At 36.9% G+C, this 9,871-nt stretch overlaps 1 long non-coding RNA gene across 1 annotated transcript; it reads right to left on the bottom strand.

Annotated features, from left to right (window-relative positions):
• Positions 1-2,177: 2,177 nt before the first annotated feature.
• Positions 2,178-4,371, bottom strand: LOC134170571 (uncharacterized). Its single transcript, XR_009967311.1, has 2 exons — positions 4,311-4,371; positions 2,178-2,452 (listed from the first exon to the last, which is right to left on the bottom strand). It is a non-coding gene; the product is annotated as an uncharacterized LOC134170571 (long non-coding RNA).
• Positions 4,372-9,871: the final 5,500 nt, after the last annotated feature.

The following is a 9,871-nucleotide window of genomic DNA, read 5'->3' as shown; positions in this document are numbered from 1 at the left end:
TCCTACAGAATTTATTAATATAGTCTTTGGCAAACAGGCAAAGAGGGGCCTGCCCATACATAAAGCCAAAGGGGAGCCATAGGAGGGTAGTTAAATTCTCCCAAGCTTGAGATCCTGCATCCTGCCTTTTGGTCTGCTGGATTTCGCGCGGCCATTGGCTGGCTTAAAGCACAGGAAGGGTCAGCCTCACAGGCTTACCCCTGCCATTTAGAGGTAAACGTCATCTAGAAATGTATGGCAAATAACATCTAAACATGCTCCCTGTGGCCTTTAAAGGCCAAGATGTGTGGAAGCCAAGCTGAATCTAACCTTGGAAAGAGACCATTTTTGGTAACTGCATGTTCTAAAGATCAGCTGAAAACTATTCTGATGCATCTACAGAATGCAGAAACATTTGTGAGACGAAGAAGGTATTAATCAGGAAAAAGAAATAGAAGCTGGAAAAAACCTCATCTCAGCAAGAGTCAGTGATTAGATTACAACTAGGAGAGAAATCTGCAATTTGCGGATTGCAAACAAGGGAACAAGAATGCAGAGTTGTGAAGCTCAGCAGGTTAAAACTGAAAGTTTTAAAGCAGATGCATAATACTAGGCTAACTGTTCTGTACTTCTTTTTCAGCTTACGAGGTGCCTTTTCAGATCAAAATTAGAAGAAGAAAGACTTGAATAGGGAGAAAAAACAGAATCAACAAAAAGTAATATATATTTGAGCCAATTTTATTTTTCCTTGAACTTCATAAATTTTTCTGGTGCCAAAGCTTTACTAAGTATCCAAAGTAAAAGGTAGGCTATTGTGCTTGAACTTAATTTCTGAACAACATAAAAATTCTAGAGATGCAGGTAAGGAAAAAGACAGTGAAAGGCTACTGAAATAAAGGGGAGACTCTTATGCATTGTTAATATTTTAAAATAGCAGAACAGATAAACAAGTTACTGAAAGTTATGGAGAAAGCATTCAAGAAGTCTTGGGAAAAAGAATAATTTTTAGAGAACGTGCATGCAAGGACAGCACAAAGTATTCTAAAAATGCACAGAGAAAACATAAGTTTGAGTAATAGATGTGCTATTAATATTTAATGAATAGTAAATATTAAATGTTTAGGGAAAAATGAACAGGAAGTGTATGCAGAAAATACTTTTCAGGATATAAGCATTTGTGATTTATATCTGCTGCTTCTCACAGGGAGAATCTACAAGAGTTGTAAACTCCTCACTCAGAGCTGAGAGCATCTGGAAGCCAGAGTCTAGGAGACATGGCCTTGCAAAGATGCAAGATGTAGCAGACCATGTTGTCACTGGTGCTTTCTTATGTGAAAGATGATTCCCCAGCTAGCCTTCTAATAAGTATTTATAGGAATGCAATGGGAACAAAAGCAGATGCCTCACAAGGGGCATGTAGTTGCCTGATATTTGCTTACACGTGAGGGTCTGCTGAGTTTCAGAAGTTCCTATGCTTATCCAGGTTCTCCCAAAGGAATACTAAAAGCAGGAATGCAAATCACCTTGTTGCATCTGCACACTACTTAGAGCAGGAGCTAGATCACAGGATGCCCCCTATCCTTAAAATCATCTCTGTGAGCTCTTATTTTAATGAGGTCTTTGGTACTCCAGACTTCAGTGAGAAATTTCCAAGAATTTTTTAATGTTGCTGCCCTGATTCCCTGCTGGGATTCTACACTAGATGGTCTCAAATCTCAACATATATGTGGTTGATTGTAACCACCATCTTTCACTGAACTAGAAGTGCAATGTGAAATGTAGATGTGAGCCTTGAACCTAAGAGTATTCTTATAATTGAAAGGGTCACTGCTGAGGTGCAACTGGCTAGGGATTAACACTCCATGAATCAGCTTGCCGTGCTCAAAAGAATTTTGCTTCAGTATCTGTGGGAGATATAGTATGGATTTGGCTTCTGAATTTTAATATGTGGCTTCTTGTACCCAAGGAAAAGATAAGCATCTACAATCCTCTCCTTGCCTAAGTACAGGAATGTAGAATAGCAATTCTTACTAGGCATTGTCAAGTAAATCAAGGTGTAGAATCTGAAACCTGGATTCTCATCTCCATCCATCTTCAGTTCATGCACAGGGAGTGAGGTTTTAATGCACAGGGTTCAGAGGTATAACCTCTTTTCATGCTTCTCTGTGCACTGTAAATGCTCAAGAGAAAATATACAATTAAGAAATATGATACTTTTAATGCTGACAGACACAAGGTCAAACTAGAGAAGATCAGGCACTATGACAATCAGCTGAATGCAAAGGGGTAATTAACATGGAGAAAGGATCATCTGAGATGGCACCAGGAACCACAGCTGTGATGATTCAAAAAGTGCTAGACAAGCACTTTGAAGCAATGAAAACATTAGCAATGTGTTACTGGGAACGACTGCAGAGGACTACATGGCGTCCTTCTGTCCTGAAGCATTACTGTGAAGATTTGTAGTTTAATGCTGAAATAAAAAGGGGAGAAAAAGTCAGCAATGTTGTGATGTTAACACCATTGACTTTAAACCTAGAAAAAACACACTAAGCAGACAGACGAGAACTTGTATTTGAATCCTTTGAAGTAATGGAAACAACAAAAGTGGCCTGGGCAGAGTCCAGGAAACCAGGACTCTTCAAGAGTAATCCTGTCTCTCCCAGAAAATTTTGTTTTAGCTTGGAAGAAAGCCCTAATTTCTTTGCTTCACTTTCTTCCTCATGTAAAAAAAAATAGAATGTAATATTTGTCTGAGCTGCAAGAGGAAGAAATTAGCAGTGAATGCTGAATGATTTGAAAATACAAAGTTGCTATTGAGGGGACTGCATGGGGCTACTAAGTTTAGCTGCAATTTGGTGTAATCAAATGGACAGTCTTCAGTCACAAAACTCTCAATTCCTGAGATAGGTACTGTTTACTAGCTTACCACATAGGATAATGCAGTTTCCATTTCTGCTGCTGAACAATTAAAAAAAAACCCAAAAGTCTCCCAAAACAAAACCCCAAAGTTGAGCACCAGTTTCCCTGACTAAAAAGGACATAATGACATCAACAAAATCAAAAAGGTCTTTGAATTCTACTTATGTAAATCTGTTTCTATAAGGCTGGGTTGTCACCATAAACTTCATAGATTATTCTCAGACTCTTATTGCATTTTAGGCTTTGGTTGGATTTTTATTGTGGCTGTAATATTAACTGTATTCATATGTGAAAATAATCTTCAAATGGAAAGGACTTAGAATACTTTTTTAGACCCATTTACATGCTGATTCTCTTGCTTAGTACATGTACAATAATTGTGTGCAACCTAACACCTGTGTTTCACTAATGTTTCCTTCAAGGAATAAAGAATTGCTGTGAATGTGTGCTGGTTTTGGCTGGGACAGAGATAATTTCTTCAGAGATGCTGGTATGGAGCTGTGTTTTCGATTTGTGCTGGAAACAGTGATGGCATTACCATCTCATCCATGCTGCAACCATAACTGCTTCTGCTCCTTGATCAAAGTAGCTCTCCATTCCTAGAAAGGTAGGAGCTCCCTGAGAGCTGCCATAGTTGGTATAGCTAAGATATCATGGTGGTGCATATAATTCCTTGAGGATGACTTGATTTGCTCCCCCCCTTTTCTCTACCATTTTGAGAGCCATGTCCTGGGGTCTACTGGGGGTGGGAGGTGTTGCATTCCCAATACCAGTTCTTCAAGATGTAAACTTAAGATGCTTCCCTATTCATTAAGTCTTTCTTTGCAACTGCTCCAACACATTGAGTTTGTACTACAAACATAGAAATGTTGCAGCAAAATAAGACTTTGCTGAAAAAAATTGGAAGGAGTTTGTTGAAGAAAAGGTGCCTGAAGCACCTGAGGTTTTGTGTGTAAAGCTAAAATAGAAATATCTGGCACACTGCCTAGTTGTAGAGCTAGACTGTTGACATTGAGAGTTAGGGTGTGATAGCTAGTGTTCCGTAAAACCACATCCTACCTTATTAAAAACTAACTTCCCTTTTTAGACAAGACTGGAAAGTTTGAGATTAACTCATAAAAAGGGTTTTGAAAATGCAGTTACATCTGACATTCTTGTGAAAGGTAAATATAACCTGCTACACAATTAACAGTGACTTGTTCTTGGCAATTCTTTTGAAAACATGTGAATTACTAACAAGACATTGGGTAATGGTATCTTGTCTGCAGAGATTTCTATTTTTATGGTTTGCTAAGCATAGTTTCATTCTTGGCCTTGTAATTAGAAAGTAGGTGACATTTTGAGTTCAGCTTTCATGGAATCAGCAGGCGTTGCAAGCAGCTGGTAAAACAAGAGAAAAGTTCTCTTACCCTTCTTTATAACTCGTTATGACCTTGATCCCGTGTAAGCCAGATTTCTGCACCCAAGAACAACCCCAAAATCAATAGAGCTCTGTACAGTCATAAAAAGCTCACTGCAAAACTTTCTATCTCTAGTATTGCTTGCAAGTAACCTCAGACCACATTGTATGATATATGCAACTAACTGTCTGTGGGGCAGCTATACTCTGCACTGGGCCATCAAGTTGTGCCCGTTAGCTGATAAGTTGTAATAAGTGTTAGTTTCTTCCCTTCCTTTCATTTGAAAGGAAGTCCAGAAATATAGGAGTGCAGTCAGTCTGGGGGCAGTCAGGATGAGACCTGGAGCAAAGAGTAAAGGCTGCTAGTGGTAGTAGTATTTGTCTAATTTCTCTTCCTGCAGAACAGCTGTCATTGTGGGCATGGACATCCCAAAGTTTGTGCAATGCATTTGCAAGCTGATGTGCGCTTTGTACTTTCTACTACTACTGTGATAGTACTTATGATTCATAGCCCACCTGACAGGCTAGGAAAAACTCCAAGGTGTGAAACTGTGATGGTTCTGCAGAGAACCAGTGCAGTTATGTTGGGACAAGTACCAAATATAACTTATCTTTTTGGATGAAGAGACATTATTTCAGCTGGGTTTTGATTTGAAACTAAGTTCCTGTACACACCCAAAAAAGCTACTAGATCTGTTTTGTCCTAAATCAAGGGTCCTCTGTCCTACTACATGTTGGTAAGAAAGTCTATTTTCTGTTAAATAAGGAAAATGTCTTATGAGTGTCTTGTATGTGCATGCACTGATTTTAGTCAGGTTTGGGGAAGATGCATAAAAATGATCAGAAGGCTGGAGCACCTCTATGAAGAAAAGCAGAGAGCTGGGGTTGTTTAGCCTGGAGAAGAGAAGGCCCTGGTGAGACCTTCAGCCTTTCAATGCTTAAAAGGAATTTGTAAGAACATCAGAGAGCTCTTTATTAGGCCCTGTAGTGACAGGACAAGAAGTAATTGTTTTAAACTAAGAGTATTTTCAGATTGGACAGAAGGAAGAAATTTTTCATGGTGAAGGTGATGAAGCGCTGGCACAGGTTACCCAGAGAAGCTGTGGCTGCCCCATCCCTGGAAGCATTCAAAGCCAGATTCAACAAAACTTTAAGCAACCTTGTCTATGGAAGGTGTCCCTGCCCATGGCAGGGGGCATTAGTACTTGATGATCTTAAGGGTCCCTTCCAACCCAAACTATTCTGCGAGTCTACAATTCCAGGTGTTTTCAAATTTTGCCGAATGAAATCCAGGTATGCAAAATCTTTCACTGTGACTAGGACACCTCATCTGTAACACAAAATATCTAGGTCAAATTTTGATACTGTGGAAATTAAATAGGATTTATGCTGGATTTCTTTGTTCTAAAACATCTCTAGAAAAAAAAAAGAAAAAAACAACAAAAAAACCCCACACAACTTAGAAATAAACAGTTTTATTTTTATATATATATTTGTTGAAAGAAAAAGAAATCTTCTGTATAAAGCCTAAATTTTTAATAAATTACAAGCATTTTTCATATATCCCACATAAAGTTGTGTTAGCGTCAAAATGATTCATTCAAAGGTTGCAAGAATAAAACAGGTAAGAAGTAAGAATACCTAAATTAAAATAATAGCCAAGCCTGGTAGATTATTTAATTGCTTTATACATACTGTTTTATCACCTCTTCTGCAGCATATGACAGAAATATTGAATATAGGGTTTGTAACCTAAGAAAATCTTTAGATAAAGCTACAGGAAGCAACATAGTTGAACTTATTTAGAATGTTTCCCATATATCTAGCAGGAAAGTAAAAGAACACTAAGTTAAAGAAATAAGAAGCTAAAAACTAATTGGTGGTAAAAGATATTCAAGACATAAAGACAATTGAGACCTCTGGTTTAAGTCACCTGTGGTCAGGTAAAATGAACAGTCCATTGACTTTACAGACTTTACTCTCATCCCTGTTCAGAGCAACTGGGAGGTGCACCTGCTTACATGTACTTTACCATAAATACATTTAAAAAGTTTACTACAAGTTAAATTTGTGTATGCAACCAGAATTTGGCTCCATGCATTTATTTTTCATTGTTACTAAGTACACTGTTCTTAGTTTTAACAGATGAAGAAATCTCCTTTTACTTTTTTTTTGGCTTTGCACATCATTATTCAGCTGACAGCGATCAAGGTCTGAAAACTGGCTTGTTCCTAAAATACAGCATGAGTCATTAGCCCATGTAGACATAGCAAAGGCATCTTAGCCTCTGTTTTCATACAGAAACATATATTATTTTGCTGAGACTAAAAATGTGAACAACAATGGAGACATACATAAGGTCCTACAGTGAACAGGAATAATGCTTGTTCCTGAAAATAAATACCAAATACTTTCTGTGGGATTTTTCACTGCATAGGAGGTTTGGACACTTGTATAGTTCATACGGAATATAGAATATGCTCCATGGATAGTGAACTTGCGAAATCATGTGCACTTTCCTGTCAATGCAGTGTGAAATAAAGAGGCCCATTACTTTCGTATTCACAAAACCTCATTCAAATCGCATGACAGCATATACAGTGTAATTAATGCTGTTCAGATTTGGTCATCTACAGCAACAAACCCCAAAATAACAGTGTAGAAAGTTATGCTAAATGAGCCATTACCATACCTTATACTGAAATTATTCTGTGTACAGATTATCCCAGATCCAGCTGGTTGTACTCCAGATCTAGCTCTGGGATTTCTACCAAGTTATGGCTCAGATTCCCAAGAGAACACCAGCTACATGCTGGGTAGCCCTCTGGCTGTGGTTTGGAAGGAGCCTGTAGTCTTGTAGTATGGGAAACGTGTTCTCATAGGACAACTGTTCAAACTCAAACTCTGTCAGAGCAGAATTAACAGTATTTTCCAATTTCTTTTTTCACTATACAAGATAGAGATATCTTAAGAAGTTTAATGTTTTCTCAACATTTATTTAGACATGCTGTATTCTAGCATGTTTAGCATGTCTAGCAATCATATGAGCACACATTTATTCTAAAAAAAATAAAAAATCAAAATCTGCTTCTCTAAAAAGAGAGGAGATGTGTAAAGTTTTGGTGATTATTTTATTTCTAGGTAAAAAAAAAATAAATAAATTTGAGAGCATTTCTGAATGGAACAAAAAAACATTTTTTTAACCTAAAAACAAAATTCCACCCCAGAACTAGGATGTGCAACTTCATGAGTGAATGAGAATGAATTACAGTTAAGCCATTTAGGATTTTTCAAAGATATTTTATAGATACATTTACTAAAATACTTTCATTTGCATTAGTCATTTAGTGAAATACTATTAGCATTATTTTTTCCTCAAAGCACTTTAACTTGAAGAAATATTACTTTCTCAGGCACTGATGTTTTTAGATGCTGTTATGTACTACATTCTATATTAAAGACTGTATTCTAGAAATATCCAGCTAACACACAGAGAAAAAAACTAAGGGTCATTTGAGAAAGGACCACTTCCTAACAGGCATTCTTATAAATCTCTTGTGAAATAAGATTTATATTGTCTTGCCTGATACTAATAAGACATAATGAGTAGAATTTCTGAAAGAGCTATTGTAGTCTACCTGCCAAGTGGAAAACTGTACGTCCAAAGCACTAATTAGACTGTTATCATAACTTACACAAATTGTGAATTGAAACTGAAGGAACCCACTGGGACTAGTAGGCTGCTCCTGGTCTCCTGCTCACATAAATTTAACCCTAATGACTGTGCTAACAGAACTCATTTGCTCAAATACAGGTCTATGCCACATGTGCAATTTTAACTTTTGGGTATCACCAAAATCAAGAGTTGGGGAGAAATTCTATTCACTGCAACTGGGATCAATTAACTGTCTTTGTTGTTGCTGCATCAGTATGATACTCATTTACATCTGAAATGTATTTTTAAAAGATATTTTGCAAATAAAAAACTGAGACTTCTTTAAGCAACTTTCTTTTGAATGAGGTAATAGATGTATTTAAGAATATATATTTATTAATATTTTTACATATATATGTGTCCATGTTTATATATATATGCGTACAAACATATAGTTGCACTTCTAGGAGAGATACATGTGTGCATACAGACACATATCCACACAGAGAGAAAGACAAAAGTGCTAGTTCACAGACTTCAGATGACTTGGCTTTGAAAAGTATTGACAGAATTTGAAGTTAACCGTTACTTTGAAGTAGACCTATCTAGACTTTCCTCTTATAATGAGCTCCCCAAAGAAGACCATAAGGCTTTTAAAATCAATAAAGGTTACATTTTTATAAAAGAGAGAACTAGCATTTGTGAGTTCTTTCTATATAGAGGATCATTTTAGAACTCTTTTTATCTAAGAAATACAGAAAATTAATAAGAAATATTTATGCAGCAACTTCCCCTTCCCCCATGTGTCCTTGAAGCTGGAACTTGACTTTCACACAATGCTGTAAATAACTCAATGATCTTTGAAATGATGTAAACTTTGTGCACACTCTAATTCCTAGGCAGTTTCTCATTTTGTTTCATCTAAACCTTGGCTGATCAGTCCTTGTTTTTCACAGCACCTTCATCAACTCTGAGTCACATTTCCCTAGTCCTACATTTACAAGCTTTTGCCTGTAACCCTCTGAAGTCTGTAGTACTTGCCCCAGGTGATTCCATCTTGCTTAATCTTCTTGAAAGAGGAAAATATATAATCAGAACAAATATGACACAAATCTTACCCATCGTAAAGAATAAAATGCATAAAAGACTGTGTCTTGGATCTTCCACAGAAAATGGACCTCTGATTGGTCCAGGAGTCATGGAAGAAGAAAAATTTTAATTGATTATGCTGGTGTTGTGACTGACTATTAATTATCATAGTTTTTCTACCCAGCGTCAAACTCTATTGTGATAGTTTATGAAAAAAACAACAAAAAACACAAAACAAAAGCCTTTATTCCACACAAATCATAAAAGCAACACAAGGCATATGGAAGTAGCGATTTCAAAATCACAGTGACCACACTAAAACTGAGCAGCTGCTGCAGATGCATTACTAGAATCTTTCTCTTGTCGTCAAGATGCATTATTAGATGCAATACTAATCTTGTCAACGAAAGGACTGTTGTTTGGAATAACACCTTATTCATAGTAGTGAATAGTGATGGAGAACTGGCTACCTTCCAAAAGTTTCTATTTTATTTTCACTGAAAAGTATTCCAAACATTAGTTGCTTATCCAAATATCCCAGCTTCTGGAGTCTACAAATGCTGTCTGGACATCTAGTTCTTTCAATACATTCAATACCTTTTTTTTTTTTTCTCCTATCAGGACAGCTATACCTTAGAGTGAGGCTTTCTTGAGTTACTCTTGTTGTCATGGCTGGCACCGGAAAAATATGTAAGTGGTTTTGATTTTGTCTTTAGGTTAGACATGGAAATAAAGCTCAGGAAGTGTAGATTCAGTGTTTCACACAGGAAGTCAATCTAGGTCTCAAGTCACAGACACATGGGAAGTCATGGTGCCATAATGAGTTA

Source organism: Pezoporus occidentalis, unplaced genomic scaffold (assembly GCF_034315485.1).
Source record: "Pezoporus occidentalis ecotype Australia unplaced genomic scaffold, CSIRO_AGI_Poc_V1 ctg38, whole genome shotgun sequence".
Taxonomy (NCBI): Eukaryota; Metazoa; Chordata; class Aves; order Psittaciformes; family Psittacidae; genus Pezoporus; species Pezoporus occidentalis.
The sequence above is the reverse complement of the archived record's forward strand: the minus strand, read 5'-3'. Positions and strand labels throughout refer to the sequence as shown.